This window comes from Oncorhynchus kisutch, linkage group LG25 (assembly GCF_002021735.2).
Source record: "Oncorhynchus kisutch isolate 150728-3 linkage group LG25, Okis_V2, whole genome shotgun sequence".
Taxonomy (NCBI): Eukaryota; Metazoa; Chordata; class Actinopteri; order Salmoniformes; family Salmonidae; genus Oncorhynchus; species Oncorhynchus kisutch.
The window spans coordinates 152,727-171,435 of record NC_034198.2 but is presented as its reverse complement, the minus strand read 5'-3'; the positions used below and the strand labels follow the sequence as shown (position 1 = coordinate 171,435).

General features: G+C 50.6%; 12 non-coding genes and 2 pseudogenes across 12 annotated transcripts; all 14 read left to right on the top strand.

Moving 5' to 3' along the window:
• Positions 1–240: 240 nt before the first annotated feature.
• LOC116357512 (U5 spliceosomal RNA) lies at positions 241–357 on the top strand. Its single transcript, XR_004205535.1, has one exon. It is a non-coding gene; the product is annotated as a U5 spliceosomal RNA (small nuclear RNA).
• Positions 358–648: 291 nt separating this feature from the next.
• On the top strand, positions 649–839 carry LOC116357567 (U2 spliceosomal RNA). Its single transcript, XR_004205568.1, has one exon. It is a non-coding gene; the product is annotated as a U2 spliceosomal RNA (small nuclear RNA).
• Positions 840–1,390: 551 nt separating this feature from the next.
• LOC116357511 (U5 spliceosomal RNA) lies at positions 1,391–1,507 on the top strand. Its single transcript, XR_004205534.1, has one exon. It is a non-coding gene; the product is annotated as a U5 spliceosomal RNA (small nuclear RNA).
• Positions 1,508–3,842: 2,335 nt separating this feature from the next.
• Positions 3,843–4,040, top strand: LOC116357561 (U2 spliceosomal RNA). Its single transcript, XR_004205567.1, has one exon. It is a non-coding gene; the product is annotated as a U2 spliceosomal RNA (small nuclear RNA).
• A 573-nt stretch (positions 4,041–4,613) lies between these two features.
• On the top strand, positions 4,614–4,730 carry LOC116357510 (U5 spliceosomal RNA). Its single transcript, XR_004205533.1, has one exon. It is a non-coding gene; the product is annotated as a U5 spliceosomal RNA (small nuclear RNA).
• Positions 4,731–7,023: 2,293 nt separating this feature from the next.
• LOC116357548 (uncharacterized) lies at positions 7,024–7,199 on the top strand (annotated as a pseudogene).
• Positions 7,200–7,842: 643 nt separating this feature from the next.
• On the top strand, positions 7,843–7,959 carry LOC116357509 (U5 spliceosomal RNA). Its single transcript, XR_004205532.1, has one exon. It is a non-coding gene; the product is annotated as a U5 spliceosomal RNA (small nuclear RNA).
• A 2,332-nt stretch (positions 7,960–10,291) lies between these two features.
• On the top strand, positions 10,292–10,488 carry LOC116357560 (U2 spliceosomal RNA). Its single transcript, XR_004205566.1, has one exon. It is a non-coding gene; the product is annotated as a U2 spliceosomal RNA (small nuclear RNA).
• A 584-nt stretch (positions 10,489–11,072) lies between these two features.
• Positions 11,073–11,188, top strand: LOC116357521 (U5 spliceosomal RNA). The gene has a single exon (XR_004205543.1). It is a non-coding gene; the product is annotated as a U5 spliceosomal RNA (small nuclear RNA).
• A 271-nt stretch (positions 11,189–11,459) lies between these two features.
• On the top strand, positions 11,460–11,650 carry LOC116357556 (U2 spliceosomal RNA). The gene has a single exon (XR_004205564.1). It is a non-coding gene; the product is annotated as a U2 spliceosomal RNA (small nuclear RNA).
• Positions 11,651–12,293: 643 nt separating this feature from the next.
• On the top strand, positions 12,294–12,410 carry LOC116357508 (U5 spliceosomal RNA). The gene has a single exon (XR_004205531.1). It is a non-coding gene; the product is annotated as a U5 spliceosomal RNA (small nuclear RNA).
• Positions 12,411–14,720: 2,310 nt separating this feature from the next.
• On the top strand, positions 14,721–14,917 carry LOC116357559 (U2 spliceosomal RNA). Its single transcript, XR_004205565.1, has one exon. It is a non-coding gene; the product is annotated as a U2 spliceosomal RNA (small nuclear RNA).
• A 655-nt stretch (positions 14,918–15,572) lies between these two features.
• On the top strand, positions 15,573–15,689 carry LOC116357507 (U5 spliceosomal RNA). Its single transcript, XR_004205530.1, has one exon. It is a non-coding gene; the product is annotated as a U5 spliceosomal RNA (small nuclear RNA).
• Positions 15,690–17,948: 2,259 nt separating this feature from the next.
• Positions 17,949–18,125, top strand: LOC116357547 (uncharacterized; annotated as a pseudogene).
• Positions 18,126–18,709: the final 584 nt, after the last annotated feature.

Sequence of the window (18,709 nt, the reverse complement as noted above, 5' to 3'; positions counted from 1 at the left end):
CTCTCTCTCTCTCTCTCTCTCTCTCTCTCTCTCTCTCTCTCTCTCTCTCTCTCTCTCTCTCTCTCTCTCTCTCTCTCTCTCTCTCTCTCTCTCTCTCTGTGTCTCTTGTGTCTCTGTGTCTGTGACCTTCTTTTCATCCACAGCCCTCAAACTTGGAAGAGTGGGTTCCGGGAGCACCCGCGGGGACCCGGCCTACAGTGCACAGAGTGTGTCTCGGGCCCCCGACCTCTGACTTCCATATGACTCTGGTTTCTCTTCATTACGCACAAGCCTTTCGCCTTTTACTAAAGACTTCCGTGGAGAGGAACACTTATGAGTTCAATGTATTTTTGGAGTGGCTTTGCTTCTTGCAGAGCCCGGTATCTTGTTTCAAGAGAAATTGACATAGATGAGCCAGGATAGTGACTTAAAGACGCATTAGCGACTTTTTACAAAAAACACCTGCCTGTCTGCCTGTCTGTCTGTCTGTCTGTCTGTCTGTCTGTCTGTCTGTCTGTCTGTCTGTCTGTCTGTCTGTCTGTCTGTCTGTCTGTAGCCGGGGAAACGGTGGGTGGCTGGGATTGGAGGAGCCGGCTCTTGCCAACCCACCCGCTGAGGTCTGCCGAGACCCCCGGGGGCCCGGCGGTTGCAGGGTTCCATTTGTGGGTTATCGCTTCTCGGCCTTTTGGCTCAGATCAAGTGTAGTATCTGTTCTTATCAGTTTAATATCTGATACGTCCCCCATAGGGGGACTACATATTAAATGGATTTTTCGAACAGGGAGTCGGAAATGGGGCTTGCTCCGTCCGCTCCACGCATCGACCCGGTATTGCAGTACCTCCGGGAACGGTGCAACACTTTTCTCCCGTTGTCAAGGAAAAATACTCATTCACAAAGCTATGTAAACAGCTAGCTTAGCTTAGCTTAGCTTAGCTTAGCTTAGCTAGCTAGCAGAAGAAGAGAAGGAAAGAAACATTCAAACTGAAAAAAGGGCGAAGCGCCTTTCAATGGGGTCCCCCGTTTCCCGCCATTTTACTTAAAAAAATAAAAAATAAAAAAAAAAAAATTGGGCCAGGATTGTGTGTGTGTGTGTGTGTGTGTGTGTGTCTCTCTCTGTGTGTGTGTGTGTGTGTGTGTGTGTGTGTCTCTCTCTCTGTGTGTGTGTGTGTGTGTGTCTCTCTGTCTGTGTCTCTCTCTCTCTCTCTCTCTCTCTCTGTCTGTGTCTCTCTCTCTCTCTCTCTCTCTCTCTGTCTGTGTCTCTCTCTCTCTGTGTCTCTTGTGTCTCTGTGTCTGTGACCTTCTTTTCATCCACAGCCCTCAAACTTGGAAGAGTGGGTTCCGGGAGCACCCGCGGGGACCCGGCCTACAGTGCACAGAGTGTGTCTCGGGCCCCCGACCTCTGACTTCCATATGACTCTGGTTTCTCTTCATTACGCACAAGCCTTTCGCCTTTTACTAAAGACTTCCGTGGAGAGGAACACTTATGAGTTCAATGTATTTTTGGAGTGGCTTTGCTTCTTGCAGAGCCCGGTATCTTGTTTCAAGAGAAATTGACATAGATGAGCCAGGATAGTGACTTAAAGACGCATTAGCGACTTTTTACAAAAAACACCTGCCTGCCTGCCTGCCTGCCTGTCTGTCTGTCTGTCTGTCTGTCTGTCTGTCTGTCTGTCTGTCTGTCTGTCTGTCTGTCTGTCTGTCTGTAGCCGGGGAAACGGTGGGTGGCTGGGATTGGAGGAGCCGGCTCTTGCCAACCCACCCGCTGAGGTCTGCCGAGACCCCCGGGGGCCCGGCGGTTGCAGGGTTCCATTTGTGGGTTATCGCTTCTCGGCCTTTTGGCTCAGATCAAGCTTGGTACTGAGGTGCCCCAGAGCTCGCTGAGTCAGAAGGTCGGAGATAGGAGGGCGATAAGGTAGTGGTGGGTTAGAGTCTTTGTTGGAAGGAGTTTGTGTTTTCTTGGAGGCTTCCTTTTTTTGGAGAGCTGTTTTTTCTGGTGTGGGGGTTTTATATTTCATTTTTTGAGATGGAGCGTTCCAATAAGTCGGTACCTGTAATAGGTTTGGCAAATACGGTCAGGTTTGCTTGGAGGGAAAAAGGAATTGAGCCAATTGGAAGAGAGAATTTCGGAAGGATGATATTGATGGGGATTTTAAAACTGGAAGTAAAGGACGTTTTATGTTTCCAAGATAATCCGGTGGAGCGGGCTTTTGATGTGACTTTTTATAATGAAGGGAAACATCAGGAAATTTTGAAGAAAGCAAAGGAGGGGAGTAAGACAAGGCCTTTGTGCCTGTATGAAGTTACCAACTTGGCGAAGAGTAGTTTTCGGGTGGTTACAGTCACTATGTATAACCCCCATGTAACTGACAATGAGGTGAGAGCCTTGCTGGGGAGATATATGGACAATGTCTCCTCAGCGAGGCTCCTCAGGGACTCCTTGGGCTTTTGGACAGGGAGGAGGGGTTTCCAGGCCCTTCTTAGGGAAGACCCGGAGGGTTTTGATGGCTACCTACATCCCCCAGCGATGTTCTCCCTGGGGGCTGACAGGGGGACGTTGAATTATGCCCGTCAGCCTCCTTTCTGCAGGCGATGTATGGCCTACGGCCACGCACTCGCCTCGTGCAGCACAAGGAGGTGCAGGTACTGTGGATCGGGTGAGCACGAGGCGAGGGAGTGTACCGAGCCGAAGGCATGTCACGGGTGTGGCTCAGTAGCACACCTGTGGCGGGACTGCCCGGCTCGGAAGGGGTCGTACGCGTCTGCAGCTAGGGGGGGAGCGAGAGCGGGGGATGGAGGAAGAGAAGAACGGGAGGAAGGAGGTGGCAGAGGTGGAAGGACTGCGCCGAAGGAGTCTAGGAGAGATGAAGAGGAGGAGGAGGAGGTGAGGGCCGGGACAGAAGGTGAAGTGGCAGGGAAGGAAGGAGAAGTGGACAGGATGGAAGGAGAGGTGGCGGAGACAGAAGGAGAGGTGGTCGGGTCTGAGGGAGAGGTGGCTGGGATGGAAGGAGAGGAGGCCAGGACAGAAGAAGAGGAGACCGGGATGGAAGGAGAGGGGGCTGGGATAGAGGAAGGGAAAGAAAAGAAGAAGAAGAAGAAGAAGAAGAAGAAGGTGATGGAGGAGAGCGAGGAGACGGGGAGAGTGGAGAGGAAGGAGGTGGAGGAGGGTATGGAGAAGGAACCGGAAGGAGAGGCGGAAGGGCGAGAAGGTGTGAAGGACTGGGGGGAGAGTGAGGGGGTGAGGGCAAGGGTGGAGGAGTTGAGAGGGATGGTGGTGGGTTTGGTAGAGGGGGAAAAGGAAAAGGGAGAGCACGTGGTGGACTATATATACAAAACTTCACTAGTTCATGCACTGCCGTGCAAGAAGTCGAAGAAAGGGGAGCGGGTGGAAAGCAGGAGGAAGAAGGGTGGAAAGAGGGGGGGGGGGGCAGAACAGGGGGGGGGGGAGGTAGCGGGGCCCTCGTGGGCTCCGTCATCATCATCGTTCAAACCCCTCGCTGAACTTGACCTCCCGGGCATGGCTGGTGCCTGGATGATGGAGGGAGAGACTAGTTTCATGTTTGGGGATGTAGGGTCCCCGGTCAGGAGTCCGGAGGAGGGAGGGGTGATGGACTTAAGTATGGGGCATGTGCCGGGTACTGTTCCTGATTTGGAGTTGGGTCAAATTTAGCAGTTTTGGAACTGATTATTTGTATTTGGTTGATAGTAGATTTAAGTTAATGGAGTTACTGAAGATTATTGTTTGGTTTATTGGATTTGTTTATAGTTTATTCGTTTTTGGAATGATTATGTGTAGTTTGTCGGAATTGTATAGTTAAGTCTATTGATTTTTGGAAAATTATTGTTTGGTTTTTGAAAGTAAATAAATATATTTTGTATAAAAAAAAAAAAAAAAAAAAAAAAAAAAAAAATCTGTTCTTATCAGTTTAATATCTGATACGTCCCCCATAGGGGGACTACATATTAAATGGATTTTTCGAACAGGGAGTCGGAAATGGGGCTTGCTCCGTCCGCTCCACGCATCGACCCGGTATTGCAGTACCTCCGGGAATGGTGCAACACTTTTCTCCCGTTGTCAAGGAAAAATACTCATTCACAAAGCTATGTAAACAGCTAGCTTAGCTTAGCTTAGCTTAGCTTAGCTTAGCTAGCTAGCAGAAGAAGAGAAGGAAAGAAACATTCAAACTGAAAAAAGGGCGAAGCGCCTTTCAATGGGGTCCCCCGTTTCCCGCCATTTTACTTAAAAAAAAAACAAAAAAAACAAAAAAAAAATTGGGCCAGGATTGTGTGTGTGTGTGTGTGTGTGTGTGTGGGTGTGTGTCTCTGTCTCTCTCTGTGTGTGTGTGTGTGTCTCTGTCTCTCTGTCTCTCTCTGTGTGTGTGTGTGTGTCTCTGTCTCTCTGTCTGTGTGTCTCTCTCTCTCTCTCTCTCTCTCTCTCTCTCTCTCTCTCTCTCTCTCTCTCTCTCTCTCTCTCTCTCTCTCTCTCTCTCTCTCTGTGTCTCTTGTGTCTCTGTGTCTGTGACCTTCTTTTCATCCACAGCCCTCAAACTTGGAAGAGTGGGTTCCGGGAGCACCCGCGGGGACCCGGCCTACAGTGCACAGAGTGTGTCTCGGGCCCCCGACCTCTGACTTCCATATGACTCTGGTTTCTCTTCATTACGCACAAGCCTTTCGCCTTTTACTAAAGACTTCCGTGGAGAGGAACACTTATGAGTTCAATGTATTTTTGGAGTGGCTTTGCTTCTTGCAGAGCCCGGTATCTTGTTTCAAGAGAAATTGACATAGATGAGCCAGGATAGTGACTTAAAGACGCATTAGCGACTTTTTACAAAAAACACCTGCCTGTCTGCCTGTCTGCCTGTCTGTCTGTCTGTCTGTCTGTCTGTCTGTCTGTCTGTCTGTCTGTCTGTCTGTCTGTCTGTCTGTCTGTCTGTCTGTCTGTCTGTCTGTCTGTAGCCGGGGAAACGGTGGGTGGCTGGGATTGGAGGAGCCGGCTCTTGCCAACCCACCCGCTGAGGTCTGCCGAGACCCCCGGGGGCCCGGCGGTTGCAGGGTTCCATTTGTGGGTTATCGCTTCTCGGCCTTTTGGCTCAGATCAAGCTTGGTACCGAGGTGCCCCAAAGCCCGCTGAGCCAGAAGGTCGAAGGAAGACCGGAGGGAGGAAAGTTTGTTGTTTTGGTGTATAGAAAGGATTTTTGCTTTTCCTTGTCTATCAGAGGCTTCTTTTTTGAAGAGAGCTTGATGCCCGAGAGAATGACGAGACAGGTCCCAAGAAGAATGGTCCCTGGGATTGGGATCGCGAACACCGTAAGGTTCGCATGGTGCAAGAAGGACACAGAGCCATTCGGGAGAGACAAGTTTGGCAGAATGGTCTTGATGGGGGAGCTAAAATTGTCAGTAAAAGACGTTCTGTGCTTCCAAGATAACCCATCGGAGAAGGCGTATGATGTTACATTTCACACAGAGGAGATGCATGAAGACATCATGAAGAAGGGGAGGGCGGTGGAAGGAGAGAGCCCTATATGTAATTATGAGGTCACAAGTCTGGCCAAGAGTAATTTTAGGCTGGTGACAGTAAATGTATATAACCCTCATGTCAAGGACGAGGAGGTAAGGGCATTCCTGAGGAGGTTCATGGATAACGTTTCGTCGGCAAGACTCCTCAGGGACTCCCTGGGGTTTGGACGGGGAGGAGGTGTTTTCAGGCACTCCTCAGGGAAGACCCAAAAGGTTTGGACGGTTACCTACATCCCCCAGCGATGTTCTCCCTGGGGGCTGACAGGGGGACGTTGCACTATGCCCGTCAGCCTCCTTACTGCAGGAGATGTATGGTCTATGGCCACGCACTCGCCTCGTGCAGCACAAGGAGGTGCAGGTACTGTGGATCGGGCGAACACGAGGCGAGGGACTGTAGTGAGCCAAAGACATGTCACGGGTGTGGCTCGATAGCACACTTGTGGCGGGACTGCCCGGCCCGGCGGGGGACATACGCATCGGCAGCTGGGGGGGGAGCGAGAGCGGAGGATGGAGGAAGACGAGGAGGAGAGGAGCCAGAAGAGGGGGGTGGAAGGGCTGAGCAGAAGGAGTCGGAGGGAGGAGGAGAAAAAGAGGAGAAGGGAGCTGGGACAGAAAGAGAGGTGGAAGGGATGGAAGACGAGGTGGCCGGGACAGAAGAAGAGATGGCCGGGATGGAAGGAGAAGGAGTCGGAGGAGAGGAAGGGAAGGAGGTAGAAGGCGAAAAGAAGAAGAAGAAGAAGAAGAAGAAGGCGACGGTGATAGAGGAGAGTGGGGAGACAACAGCGGAGATGGAACCAGAAGGAGAGGCGGAAGGGCGAAGGGGCGTGAAGAATTGGGGAGACAGTGAAGTGACGAGGGAAAGGGTGGAGGAGTTGAGAGGGATGGTGAGGGAGTTGGTAGAGAGGGAAATGGGAAAGGGAAAGGAGAAGGGAAGCACTGGAAGTGATTCGGACTATGATAAACCGGAGCTGAATATACCTCCAGGTAAGAGGGCAAAGAAGGTGGTGAGGAGGAGGTGTGGGAAGAAGGGGGGGGGGGGCAGAACGGGGGGGTGGGGAGGTAGCGGGGCCCTCGTGGGCTCCGTCTCCATCCTCCTTTAAACCCCTCGCCGAGCTTGACCTCCCAGGCATGGCGAGAAACTGGATGATGGAGGGGGAGCCGGACTTTTTATTTGGGGATGTAACGTCCCCGGTTCGGAGTCCGGAGGAGGGGGGGGCAATGGACTTGAGTGTGGGACTTGTGCCGGGGACTGTTGCTGTGTTCAGGGGAGGAGGGATGGTGGGAGATGGGGGGGATGTAGGGGATTCACGAGTGGAGGTGGGGTCAAAGTTAGCCGGGATAGAGAAGGGGAGCACTGGGTGATTTCTCGTTGTAATATAGGTGGTGGATATTGGTAGTTTGTAGGTTATTGGTTTGTCGGTTTTGGTTATAGTTTATTAGTTGTGGAATGATTATTTGTATTTTGTTGGAATTGTATATTTAAGTTGATGGAAGTATGGAAGAATATTGTTTGGTTTTGGAACGTAATAAATATATTTTGTAAAAAAAAAAAATCTGTTCTTATCAGTTTAATATCTGATACGTCCCCCATAGGGGGACTACATATTAAATGGATTTTTCGAACAGGGAGTCGGAAATGGGGCTTGCTCCGTCCGCTCCACGCATCGACCCGGTATTGCAGTACCTCCGGGAACGGTGCAACACTTTTCTCCCGTTGTCAAGGAAAAATACTCATTCACAAAGCTATGTAAACAGCTAGCTTAGCTTAGCTTAGCTTAGCTTAGCTTAGCTAGCTAGCAGAAGAAGAGAAGGAAAGAAACATTCAAACTGAAAAAAGGGCGAAGCGCCTTTCAATGGGGTCCCCCGTTTCCCGCCATTTTACTTAAAAAAATAAAAAATAAAAAAAATAAAAATTGGGCCAGGATTGTGTGTGTGTCTCTGTCTCTGTGTGTGTGTGTCATTGTGTGTGTGTGTGTGTCTCTGTCTCTGTCTGTGTCTCTCTCTCTCAGGATTGTGTGTGTGTGTGTGTGTGTGTGTGTGTGTCTCTGTCTCTGTCTGTGTCTCTCTCTCTCAGGATTGTGTGTGTGTGTGTGTGTGTGTGTGTGTGTGTCTCTGTCTCTGTCTCTGTCTCTCTGTGTGTGTGTGTGTGTGTGTGTGTGTGTGTGTGTGTGTGTGTGTGTCTCTCTGTCTGTGTCTCTCTCTCTCTCTCTCTCTCTGTGTCTCTGTGTCTGTGACCTTCTTTTCATCCACAGCCCTCAAACTTGGAAGAGTGGGTTCCGGGAGCACCCGCGGGGACCCGGCCTACAGTGCACAGAGTGTGTCTCGGGCCCCCGACCTCTGACTTCCATATGACTCTGGTTTCTCTTCATTACGCACAAGCCTTTCGCCTTTTACTAAAGACTTCCGTGGAGAGGAACACTTATGAGTTCAATGTATTTTTGGAGTGGCTTTGCTTCTTGCAGAGCCCGGTATCTTGTTTCAAGAGAAATTGACATAGATGAGCCAGGATAGTGACTTAAAGACGCATTAGCGACTTTTTACAAAAAACACCTGCCTGTCTGCCTGTCTGCCTGTCTGTCTGTCTGTCTGTCTGTCTGTCTGTCTGTCTGTCTGTCTGTCTGTCTGTCTGTCTGTAGCCGGGGAAACGGTGGGTGGCTGGGATTGGAGGAGCCGGCTCTTGCCAACCCACCCGCTGAGGTCTGCCGAGACCCCCGGGGGCCCGGCGGTTGCAGGGTTCCATTTGTGGGTTATCGCTTCTCGGCCTTTTGGCTCAGATCAAGCTTGGTACTGAGGTGCCCCAGAGCTCGCTGAGTCAGAAGGTCGGAGATAGGAGGGCGATAAGGTAGTGGTGGGTTAGAGTCTTTGTTGGAAGGAGTTTGTGTTTTCTTGGAGGCTTCCTTTTTTTGGAGAGCTGTTTTTTCTGGTGTGGGGGTTTTATATTTCATTTTTTGAGATGGAGCGTTCCAATAAGTCGGTACCTGTAATAGGTTTGGCAAATACGGTCAGGTTTGCTTGGAGGGAAAAAGGAATTGAGCCAATTGGAAGAGAGAATTTCGGAAGGATGATATTGATGGGGATTTTAAAACTGGAAGTAAAGGACGTTTTATGTTTCCAAGATAATCCGGTGGAGCGGGCTTTTGATGTGACTTTTTATAATGAAGGGAAACATCAGGAAATTTTGAAGAAAGCAAAGGAGGGGAGTAAGACAAGGCCTTTGTGCCTGTATGAAGTTACCAACTTGGCGAAGAGTAGTTTTCGGGTGGTTACAGTCACTATGTATAACCCCCATGTAACTGACAATGAGGTGAGAGCCTTGCTGGGGAGATATATGGACAATGTCTCCTCAGCGAGGCTCCTCAGGGACTCCTTGGGCTTTTGGACAGGGAGGAGGGGTTTCCAGGCCCTTCTTAGGGAAGACCCGGAGGGTTTTGATGGCTACCTACATCCCCCAGCGATGTTCTCCCTGGGGGCTGACAGGGGGACGTTGAATTATGCCCGTCAGCCTCCTTTCTGCAGGCGATGTATGGCCTACGGCCACGCACTCGCCTCGTGCAGCACAAGGAGGTGCAGGTACTGTGGATCGGGTGAGCACGAGGCGAGGGAGTGTACCGAGCCGAAGGCATGTCACGGGTGTGGCTCAGTAGCACACCTGTGGCGGGACTGCCCGGCTCGGAAGGGGTCGTACGCGTCTGCAGCTAGGGGGGGAGCGAGAGCGGGGGATGGAGGAAGAGAAGAACGGGAGGAAGGAGGTGGCAGAGGTGGAAGGACTGCGCCGAAGGAGTCTAGGAGAGATGAAGAGGAGGAGGAGGAGGTGAGGGCCGGGACAGAAGGTGAAGTGGCAGGGAAGGAAGGAGAAGTGGACAGGATGGAAGGAGAGGTGGCGGAGACAGAAGGAGAGGTGGTCGGGTCTGAGGGAGAGGTGGCTGGGATGGAAGGAGAGGAGGCCAGGACAGAAGAAGAGGAGACCGGGATGGAAGGAGAGGGGGCTGGGATAGAGGAAGGGAAAGAAAAGAAGAAGAAGAAGAAGAAGAAGAAGAAGGTGATGGAGGAGAGCGAGGAGACGGGGAGAGTGGAGAGGAAGGAGGTGGAGGAGGGTATGGAGAAGGAACCGGAAGGAGAGGCGGAAGGGCGAGAAGGTGTGAAGGACTGGGGGGAGAGTGAGGGGGTGAGGGCAAGGGTGGAGGAGTTGAGAGGGATGGTGGTGGGTTTGGTAGAGGGGGAAAAGGAAAAGGGAGAGCACGTGGTGGACTATATATACAAAACTTCACTAGTTCATGCACTGCCGTGCAAGAAGTCGAAGAAAGGGGAGCGGGTGGAAAGCAGGAGGAAGAAGGGTGGAAAGAGGGGGGGGGGGGGGGCAGAACAGGGGGGGGGGGGGAGGTAGCGGGGCCCTCGTGGGCTCCGTCATCATCATCGTTCAAACCCCTCGCTGAACTTGACCTCCCGGGCATGGCTGGTGCCTGGATGATGGAGGGAGAGACTAGTTTCATGTTTGGGGATGTAGGGTCCCCGGTCAGGAGTCCGGAGGAGGGAGGGGTGATGGACTTAAGTATGGGGCATGTGCCGGGTACTGTTCCTGATTTGGAGTTGGGTCAAATTTAGCAGTTTTGGAACTGATTATTTGTATTTGGTTGATAGTAGATTTAAGTTAATGGAGTTACTGAAGATTATTGTTTGGTTTATTGGATTTGTTTATAGTTTATTCGTTTTTGGAATGATTATGTGTAGTTTGTCGGAATTGTATAGTTAAGTCTATTGATTTTTGGAAAATTATTGTTTGGTTTTTGAAAGTAAATAAATATATTTTGTATAAAAAAAATAAAAAAAAAATATAAAAAAAAATCTGTTCTTATCAGTTTAATATCTGATACGTCCCCCATAGGGGGACTACATATTAAATGGATTTTTCGAACAGGGAGTCGGAAATGGGGCTTGCTCCGTCCGCTCCACGCATCGACCCGGTATTGCAGTACCTCCGGGAACGGTGCAACACTTTTCTCCCGTTGTCAAGGAAAAATACTCATTCACAAAGCTATGTAAACAGCTAGCTTAGCTTAGCTTAGCTTAGCTTAGCTTAGCTAGCTAGCAGAAGAAGAGAAGGAAAGAAACATTCAAACTGAAAAAAGGGCGAAGCGCCTTTCAATGGGGTCCCCCGTTTCCCGCCATTTACTTAAAAAAAAAACAAAAAAAACAAAAAAAAAAATTGGGCCAGGATTGTGTGTGTGTGTGTGTGTGTGTGTGTGTGTGTGGGTGTGTGTCTCTGTCTCTCTCTGTGTGTGTGTGTGTGTCTCTGTCTCTCTGTCTCTCTCTGTGTGTGTGTGTGTGTCTCTGTCTCTCTGTCTGTGTGTCTCTCTCTCTCTCTCTCTCTCTCTCTCTCTCTCTCTCTCTCTCTCTCTCTCTCTCTCTCTCTCTCTCTCTCTCTCTCTCTCCTCTCTCTGTGTCTCTTGTGTCTCTGTGTCTGTGACCTTCTTTTCATCCACAGCCCTCAAACTTGGAAGAGTGGGTTCCGGGAGCACCCGCGGGGACCCGGCCTACAGTGCACAGAGTGTGTCTCGGGCCCCCGACCTCTGACTTCCATATGACTCTGGTTTCTCTTCATTACGCACAAGCCTTTCGCCTTTTACTAAAGACTTCCGTGGAGAGGAACACTTATGAGTTCAATGTATTTTGGAGTGGCTTTGCTTCTTGCAGAGCCCGGTATCTTGTTTCAAGAGAAATTGACATAGATGAGCCAGGATAGTGACTTAAAGACGCATTAGCGACTTTTTACAAAAAACACCTGCCTGTCTGCCTGTCTGTCTGTCTGTCTGTCTGTCTGTCTGTCTGTCTGTCTGTCTGTCTGTCTGTCTGTAGCCGGGGAAACGGTGGGTGGCTGGGATTGGAGGAGCCGGCTCTTGCCAACCCACCCGCTGAGGTCTGCCGAGACCCCCGGGGGCCCGGCGGTTGCAGGGTTCCATTTGTGGGTTATCGCTTCTCGGCCTTTTGGCTCAGATCAAGTGTAGTATCTGTTCTTATCAGTTTAATATCTGATACGTCCCCCATAGGGGGACTACATATTAAATGGATTTTTCGAACAGGGAGTCGGAAATGGGGCTTGCTCCGTCCGCTCCACGCATCGACCCGGTATTGCAGTACCTCCGGGAACGGTGCAACACTTTTCTCCCGTTGTCAAGGAAAAATACTCATTCACAAAGCTATGTAAACAGCTAGCTTAGCTTAGCTTAGCTTAGCTTAGCTTAGCTAGCTAGCAGAAGAAGAGAAGGAAAGAAACATTCAAACTGAAAAAAGGGCGAAGCGCCTTTCAATGGGGTCCCCCGTTTCCCGCCATTTTACTTAAAAAAATAAAAAATAAAAAAAATAAAAATTGGGCCAGGATTGTGTGTGTGTCTCTGTCTCTGTGTGTGTGTGTCATTGTGTGTGTGTGTGTGTCTCTGTCTCTGTCTGTGTCTCTCTCTCTCAGGATTGTGTGTGTGTGTGTGTGTGTGTGTGTGTGTCTCTGTCTCTGTCTGTGTCTCTCTCTCTCAGGATTGTGTGTGTGTGTGTGTGTGTGTGTGTGTCTCTGTCTCTGTCTCTGTCTCTCTGTGTGTGTGTGTGTGTGTGTGTGTGTGTGTGTGTGTGTGTGTGTGTGTGTCTCTCTGTCTGTGTCTCTCTCTCTCTCTCTCTCTCTGTGTCTCTGTGTCTGTGACCTTCTTTTCATCCACAGCCCTCAAACTTGGAAGAGTGGGTTCCGGGAGCACCCGCGGGGACCCGGCCTACAGTGCACAGAGTGTGTCTCGGGCCCCCGACCTCTGACTTCCATATGACTCTGGTTTCTCTTCATTACGCACAAGCCTTTCGCCTTTTACTAAAGACTTCCGTGGAGAGGAACACTTATGAGTTCAATGTATTTTTGGAGTGGCTTTGCTTCTTGCAGAGCCCGGTATCTTGTTTCAAGAGAAATTGACATAGATGAGCCAGGATAGTGACTTAAAGACGCATTAGCGACTTTTTACAAAAAACACCTGCCTGTCTGCCTGTCTGCCTGTCTGTCTGTCTGTCTGTCTGTCTGTCTGTCTGTCTGTAGCCGGGGAAACGGTGGGTGGCTGGGATTGGAGGAGCCGGCTCTTGCCAACCCACCCGCTGAGGTCTGCCGAGACCCCCGGGGGCCCGGCGGTTGCAGGGTTCCATTTGTGGGTTATCGCTTCTCGGCCTTTTGGCTCAGATCAAGCTTGGTACTGAGGTGCCCCAGAGCTCGCTGAGTCAGAAGGTCGGAGATAGGAGGGCGATAAGGTAGTGGTGGGTTAGAGTCTTTGTTGGAAGGAGTTTGTGTTTTCTTGGAGGCTTCCTTTTTTTGGAGAGCTGTTTTTTCTGGTGTGGGGGTTTTATATTTCATTTTTTGAGATGGAGCGTTCCAATAAGTCGGTACCTGTAATAGGTTTGGCAAATACGGTCAGGTTTGCTTGGAGGGAAAAAGGAATTGAGCCAATTGGAAGAGAGAATTTCGGAAGGATGATATTGATGGGGATTTTAAAACTGGAAGTAAAGGACGTTTTATGTTTCCAAGATAATCCGGTGGAGCGGGCTTTTGATGTGACTTTTTATAATGAAGGGAAACATCAGGAAATTTTGAAGAAAGCAAAGGAGGGGGAGTAAGACAAGGCCTTTGTGCCTGTATGAAGTTACCAACTTGGCGAAGAGTAGTTTTCGGGTGGTTACAGTCACTATGTATAACCCCCATGTAACTGACAATGAGGTGAGAGCCTTGCTGGGGAGATATATGGACAATGTCTCCTCAGCGAGGCTCCTCAGGGACTCCTTGGGCTTTTGGACAGGGAGGAGGGGTTTCCAGGCCCTTCTTAGGGAAGACCCGGAGGGTTTTGATGGCTACCTACATCCCCCAGCGATGTTCTCCCTGGGGGCTGACAGGGGGACGTTGAATTATGCCCGTCAGCCTCCTTTCTGCAGGCGATGTATGGCCTACGGCCACGCACTCGCCTCGTGCAGCACAAGGAGGTGCAGGTACTGTGGATCGGGTGAGCACGAGGCGAGGGAGTGTACCGAGCCGAAGGCATGTCACGGGTGTGGCTCAGTAGCACACCTGTGGCGGGACTGCCCGGCTCGGAAGGGGTCGTACGCGTCTGCAGCTAGGGGGGGAGCGAGAGCGGGGGATGGAGGAAGAGAAGAACGGGAGGAAGGAGGTGGCAGAGGTGGAAGGACTGCGCCGAAGGAGTCTAGGAGAGATGAAGAGGAGGAGGAGGAGGTGAGGGCCGGGACAGAAGGTGAAGTGGCAGGGAAGGAAGGAGAAGTGGACAGGATGGAAGGAGAGGTGGCGGAGACAGAAGGAGAGGTGGTCGGGTCTGAGGGAGAGGTGGCTGGGATGGAAGGAGAGGAGGCCAGGACAGAAGAAGAGGAGACCGGGATGGAAGGAGAGGGGGCTGGGATAGAGGAAGGGAAAGAAAAGAAGAAGAAGAAGAAGAAGAAGAAGAAGGTGATGGAGGAGAGCGAGGAGACGGGGAGAGTGGAGAGGAAGGAGGTGGAGGAGGGTATGGAGAAGGAACCGGAAGGAGAGGCGGAAGGGCGAGAAGGTGTGAAGGACTGGGGGGAGAGTGAGGGGGTGAGGGCAAGGGTGGAGGAGTTGAGAGGGATGGTGGTGGGTTTGGTAGAGGGGGAAAAGGAAAAGGGAGAGCACGTGGTGGACTATATATACAAAACTTCACTAGTTCATGCACTGCCGTGCAAGAAGTCGAAGAAAGGGGAGCGGGTGGAAAGCAGGAGGAAGAAGGGTGGAAAGAGGGGGGGGGGGGGGGGGGCAGAACAGGGGGGGGGGGGAGGTAGCGGGGCCCTCGTGGGCTCCGTCATCATCATCGTTCAAACCCCTCGCTGAACTTGACCTCCCGGGCATGGCTGGTGCCTGGATGATGGAGGGAGAGACTAGTTTCATGTTTGGGGATGTAGGGTCCCCGGTCAGGAGTCCGGAGGAGGGAGGGGTGATGGACTTAAGTATGGGGCATGTGCCGGGTACTGTTCCTGATTTGGAGTTGGGTCAAATTTAGCAGTTTTGGAACTGATTATTTGTATTTGGTTGATAGTAGATTTAAGTTAATGGAGTTACTGAAGATTATTGTTTGGTTTATTGGATTTGTTTATAGTTTATTCGTTTTTGGAATGATTATGTGTAGTTTGTCGGAATTGTATAGTTAAGTCTATTGATTTTGGAAAATTATTGTTTGGTTTTTGAAAGTAAATAAATATATTTTGTATAAAAAAAATAAAAAAAAAATATAAAAAAAAATCTGTTCTTATCAGTTTAATATCTGATACGTCCCCCATAGGGGGACTACATATTAAATGGATTTTTCGAACAGGGAGTCGGAAATGGGGCTTGCTCCGTCCGCTCCACGCATCGACCCGGTATTGCAGTACCTCCGGGAACGGTGCAACACTTTTCTCCCGTTGTCAAGGAAAAATACTCATTCACAAAGCTATGTAAACAGCTAGCTTAGCTTAGCTTAGCTTAGCTTAGCTTAGCTAGCTAGCAGAAGAAGAGAAGGAAAGAAACATTCAAACTGAAAAAAGGGCGAAGCGCCTTTCAATGGGGTCCCCCGTTTCCCGCCATTTTACTTAAAAAAAAAAAAAAAAAAAAAAAAAAAAAAAAATTGGGCCAGGATTGTGTGTGTGTCTCTGTCTCTGTGTGTGTGTGTCATTGTGTGTGTGTGTGTGTCTCTGTCTCTGTCTGTGTCTCTCTCTCTCAGGATTGTGTGTGTGTGTGTGTGTGTGTGTGTGTGTCTCTGTCTCTGTCTGTGTCTCTCTCTCTCAGGATTGTGTGTGTGTGTGTGTGTGTGTGTGTGTGTGTGTCTCTGTCTCTGTCTCTGTCTCTCTGTGTGTGTGTGTGTGTGTGTGTGTGTGTGTGTGTGTGTGTGTGTGTGTGTGTCTCTCTGTCTGTGTCTCTCTCTCTCTCTCTCTCTCTGTGTCTCTGTGTCTGTGACCTTCTTTTCATCCACAGCCCTCAAACTTGGAAGAGTGGGTTCCGGGAGCACCCGCGGGGACCCGGCCTACAGTGCACAGAGTGTGTCTCGGGCCCCCGACCTCTGACTTCCATATGACTCTGGTTTCTCTTCATTACGCACAAGCCTTTCGCCTTTTACTAAAGACTTCCGTGGAGAGGAACACTTATGAGTTCAATGTATTTTTGGAGTGGCTTTGCTTCTTGCAGAGCCCGGTATCTTGTTTCAAGAGAAATTGACATAGATGAGCCAGGATAGTGACTTAAAGACGCATTAGCGACTTTTTACAAAAAACGTCTGTCTGTCTGTAGCCGGGGAAACGGTGGGTGGCTGGGATTGGAGGAGCCGGCTCTTGCCAACCCACCCGCTGAGGTCTGCCGAGACCCCCGGGGGCCCGGCGGTTGCAGGGTTCCATTTGTGGGTTATCGCTTCTCGGCCTTTTGGCTCAGATCAAGCTTGGTACCGAGGTGCCCCAGAGCTCGCTGAGTCAGAAGGTCGGAGATAGGAGGGCGATAAGGTGGGTTGGTCGGAACCGTTGTAGATTTTCGAGCGGCAAGTTGTAATTTTGCTTTGCTTCTTGGAAAAGAGCAAGAGCGTTTTTTGAGAGTGACATTCTCGGGGAGAAGATGGCAAGGAACGCAATGAGAACGTCGGTCCCTGGTATCGGAGTAGCAAATACCATAAGATTTGCATGGAAGGAGAAAGAAAAGGAGCCGTTGGGAAGGGAGAGTTTTGGAAGGACCCTGTTGATGGGAATGCTCGGGTTGGAGGTTAAGGATGTGCTTTGCCTCCAGGAGAACCCGTTGGAAGTTGCCTACGACGTGACGTTTCATACCGAAGAGAAACATGACGAGGCAATGAGGAAGGTGAAAGAAGGAGAGGAGGAGAAGCCAATGTGTCAATACACAGTGTCAAGCTTGGCAAAGAAAAATTTTAGGCTGGTAACGGTTACCATGTATAACCCCTACGTGAAGGACGAGGAGGTGAGGGCCTTTCTGGGGAGATACCTGGACAACATCTCCTCAGCAAAGCATATCAAAGATTCCTTGGGATTTTGGAATGGGAGGAGATGTTTCCAGGCTCTCCTCAGAGAGGACCCGAAGGGGTTGGATGGTTACCTCCATCCTCCAGCGTTGTTCTCCCTGGGGGCTGACAGGGGGACGTTACACTATGCCCGTCAGCCTCCGTTCTGCAGGCGATGTGTGGCCTACGGTCACACACTCGCCTCGTGCAGCACAAGGAGGTGCAGATACTGTGGATCGGGTGAGCACGAGGCGAGGGACTGTGCCGAGCCGAAGAAATGCCACGGGTGTGGCTCGGAAACGCACCTGTGGCGGGACTGCCCGGCTAGACGTGGGTCATACGCGTCTGCAGCTGGGGGGGAAGCGAGAGCGGAGGATGGAGGAAGAAATGAGCATGAAGAAGTGGGCGACGAAGGTGGTAGGACGGAACAGAAGGAGACGGAGGGAGGAGAAGAAAAAGAAGAGGAGAGAGCTGGGACGGAAGGAGAGGTGCAAGGGATGGAAGAAGAGGTGGCTGAGACAGAAGGAGAGGTGGTCGGGACTGAAGGAGAGGTGGTCGGGATGGAAGGAGAGGAGGTAGAAAGGTACAAGAACAAGAAGAAGAAGAAGAAGAAGGAGAAGGCGATGGGGGAGAGTGAGGAGACGGTGAGAGTGGAGAGATCAGAGGAGATAACAGCGGAGAGGAAGGAGGTTGGGGAGAAGGAACCGGAAGGAGAGGCGGAAGGGCGAAGGGGCGTGAAGAATTGGGGAGACAGTGAAGTGACGAGGGAAAGGGTGGAGGAGTTGAGAGGGATGGTGAGGGAGTTGGTAGAGAGGGAAATGGGAAAGGGAAAGGAGAAGGGAAGCACTGGAAGTGATTTGGATTATGAGGAACCGGTGCTAAACATACCTCCAGGTAAGAGGGCAAAGAAGGTGGTGAGGAGGAGGTGCGGGAAGAAGGGGGGGGGGGGCAGAACGGGGGGGTGGGGAGGTTGCGGGGCCCTCGTGGGCTCCGTCATCGTCATCCTTCAAACCCCTCGCTGAACTTGACCTCCCGGGCATGGCTCGAAGTTGGATGATGGAGGGGGAGCCGGACTTTTTATTTGGGGATGTAACGTCCCCGGTTCGGAGTCCGGAGGAGGGGGGGGCAATGGACTTGAGTGTGGGACTTGTACCGGGGACTGTTGCTGTGTTCAGGGGAGGAGGGAGGGTGGGAGATGGGGGTGATGTAGGGGATTCACGAGTGGAGGTGGGGTCAAAGTTAGTCGGGATAGAGAAAGGGAGCACTGGGTGAGTTCTTGTCGTAATATAGGTGGTGGATATTGGTAGTTTGTAGGTTATTGGTTTTTGGTTTGTTAGATTTTGGTTATGGCTTACTAGGTTTGGAATGATTAGTTGTATTTTGTTGGAATTGGATATTTAAGTTAACGGAATTTTGGAAGTGTATCGTTTGGTTTTTGACTGTAAATAAATATATTTTGTAAAAAAAAAAAAATCTGTTCTTATCAGTTTAATATCTGATACGTCCCCCATAGGGGGACTACATATTAAATGGATTTTTCGAACAGGGAGTCGGAAATGGGGCTTGCTCCGTCCGCTCCACGCATCGACCCGGTATTGCAGTACCTCCGGGAACGGTGCAACACTTTTCTCCCGTTGTCAAGGAAAAATACTCATTCACAAAGCTATGTAAACAGCTAGCTTAGCTTAGCTTAGCTTAGCTAGCTAGCAGAAGAAGAGAAGGAAAGAAAACATTCAAACTGAAAAAAGGGCGAAGCGCCTTTCAATGGGGTCCCCCGTTTCCCGCCATTTTACTTAAAAAAAAAAAAAAAAAAAAAAAAAAAACATTGGGCCAGGATTGTGTGTGTGTGTGTGTGTGTGTGTGTGTGTGTGGTGTGTGTCTCTGTCTCTCTCTGTGTGTGTGTGTGTGTCTCTGTCTCTCTGTCTCTCTCTGTGTGTGTGTGTGTGTCTCTGTCTCTCTGTCTGTGTGTCTCTCTCTCTCTCTCTCTCTCTCTCTCTCTCTCTCTCTCTCTCTCTCTCTCTCTCTCTCTCTCTCTCTCTCTCTCTCTCTCTCTCTCTCTCTCTCTCTCTCTCTCTCTCTCTCTCTCTCTCTCTCTCTCTGTGTCTCTTGTGTCTCTGTGTCTGTGACCTTCTTTTCATCCACAGCCCTCAAACTTGGAAGAGTGGGTTCCGGGAGCACCCGCGGGGACCCGGCCTACAGTGCACAGAGTG